Genomic DNA, 2769 nt, shown 5'->3' with positions numbered 1-2769 from the left:
GACATGCAGCAAGGGGAGCAAAGTGTAAATATTTCGCACGTAGCGCGAATAATTTTTTTTGCCCCCCTTTAACACTTCTAGGAGGGGGGTGGGGAATGTGTTTTTTACTCAAACATAGAAAACTACCTTACCAATTCAGAATAATTTAGGAGCAAATTTTTATATTTGGGGGCATTCTTTTCAGTTTGGGGGGGCAAGCCTTTTTAAGGGTAGGGCTTGCCCCCCCTTAATCAGGCTAGGCGGGGCCTTGCCCCCATTGCCCACCCCCTATTTGCGCTCCTGGACAAACACACAATTATTATATAACATTATAACATAACAGTATTAATAACATTATGTGTATATTCTTTCAAATGTTAAATTCTATCCAAGGATTTGGTCACAAACATTAAAATATCTCAAGTTATTTTTTGCCACTGCACTGCCTTCAAACTAATGCATTCAAGGTCAATCATAATTAGTAAAAGTATTCATGGATAATCCTTCCAAACTAAATATTTGGCTTATACTGCTTCAAACAAAAGTATGTATAAAGTTCAACTCCAATTCCTTCAAACAAAAGTATTTATATCCAATTCCTTTAAACAAAGGACTTCATGAACAATTCCTTCAAACAAAAGTTTGGTCATGTCAAATCCATTCAAAAAAAAGTATTTACATCCAATTTACTAAAACAAAAGTATTTATATCAAATTCCTTCAAACAAAAGTATTCAGGACCAATCCTTTTAGAAGAGTATTGATATCTTTCCTTCAAACAAAAGTATTCATGACCAATCCCTACAGACAAAGGAATTCATGAATCATGAAAAGTCCTTTTAAAAAAAGGTATTTTAGAAAAACTTCTTTAATGTCAAGGTTTTACGAGTATTCCTTCAAAAAAAAAGTAAAGACCGATCCCCTCAAACAAAGTCTAGATAAAAGTATTTGAACCCGATCTTCTTAAGAATAAGTTTCCATATGAGTAAATTATGCACACGTCTTAAATTTCTGTGGTTTAAAACTTTTCGTTCTTTTTTTCATATCTCCGTTGTCTTCTCTGAATATGAGTTTCTAAACAGATATTCAGACATACCCATCTACATATACCCTTGAGCCCTGACCCCATCCTGCTGGTGTTATCTGTGATCCAGGAGAAGCCCATATCTGTATTCATCCACAATTCTCTTATCTTTATCACAATCTCCTCTCTCTATCAATAATATTATCTAAGGATTTAATTGCTTCAGAATTGTGTCAACAAATCATAACAAACCATAAACAAAGAAAATAAAACTTTAAGTCTGAGGTTTACCGAAACCAAACATAAATAATTCACTTGCAATTCACCCCAATGATAAATCAACCCACTGTCAAACAAAATTAAAAATAGTTAAAACAATTTAACAATTTTTAAACCCAAAATTAAAACCAATCAAAATGAAGAAGAAAAAGTTGAATCGGAGTCGTCTAAAACAAAAATGAATTTGTTGACTAACCAAACCAAACCCAAACTTAAGTAAATAATTTTAATGACCAACTGAACCGATTCTGAACTGCTTACAGCAAAGTAACTTTATAATTAAGCATTTTTACTTTAAAAATATAGAAAACAACAGTTTGGGAAGACGAAAAATCCAGGATGATCGGTAAGGGTACATACAGACAGAGAGAACAGTTGGTATAAAAACAACAACAAGAAATATCAAGGTAAGCAAAGAAAACCAGAAAAGTATAAACCATGTTTCATTTTTTTTTATTATTCAATCATAGTCAACAATAAGAGTCAGTTGGATCTTTTTGATGGTCTTTGTCAAGAAAAGATGAAGGAAAAGGATACCGGGTGTTTTAAAAAGTCCATGCATAGTTGGGAAAATTGATTGCATAGCGTATGTAGGACTGGAAAGAGATCATGAAAAAACTATCTAGAAAACAAGTTGTTAACTATTCATTTTTCTATTAAAACACCCATACAGATGTACGGCATACATCTGTATATATCTAGATGTGATGAAAAAACGTCGGAAGAAGATCACAGGGTTTAGTAGATTAAACCTATTCATAGTGCAATACCATCCTTTAGATAGAGAGATACATGCATATACAGATACATACATATACAGATACGTACATATACAGATACATACATATACAGATACATACATATACAGATACATACATATACAGATACATACATATACAGAGATACATACTTAATTCTCTTGACAGTCTAAATACTCAAGCCACTTTAAATACTCAAGACACTCTAGATACTCTAGACACTCTAGATACTCTAGACACTCTAGATACTCTAGACACTCTAGATACTACTAAGACTTCTAATACTCGAGATACTTTTAATACTCTAAATACTTTTAATATTCTAAATACTTTTAATACTCTAAATACTTTTAATACTCTAAATACTTTTAATATTCTAAATACTTTTAATACTCTAAATACTTTAGAGTCTAAATATACTTAAAACTTTATTTACTCTACTGGTATGTAGATATTTACACACTGTAGATACCATAGATATATATATATAAATTTAAATACTCAGATACCCTAAATATGTAAAAACTGTAGATACCCTAGATATGTAGATATTTAGATACTATATAGATACCCTAGATATGTAGATATTTACATACTCTATAGATACCCTAGATATGCAGATATTTAGATACTCTAAATACCCTAGATATGTAGATATTTAGATACTCTAGATACCCTAGATATGCAGATATTTAGATACTCTAGATACCCTAGATATGTAGATATTTAC

Source organism: Eurytemora carolleeae, unplaced genomic scaffold, assembly GCF_000591075.1.
Source record: "Eurytemora carolleeae unplaced genomic scaffold, Eaff_2.0 scaffold349, whole genome shotgun sequence".
NCBI lineage: Eukaryota > Metazoa > Arthropoda > Copepoda > Calanoida > Temoridae > Eurytemora > Eurytemora carolleeae.
This window is presented reverse-complemented; position numbering follows the sequence as displayed.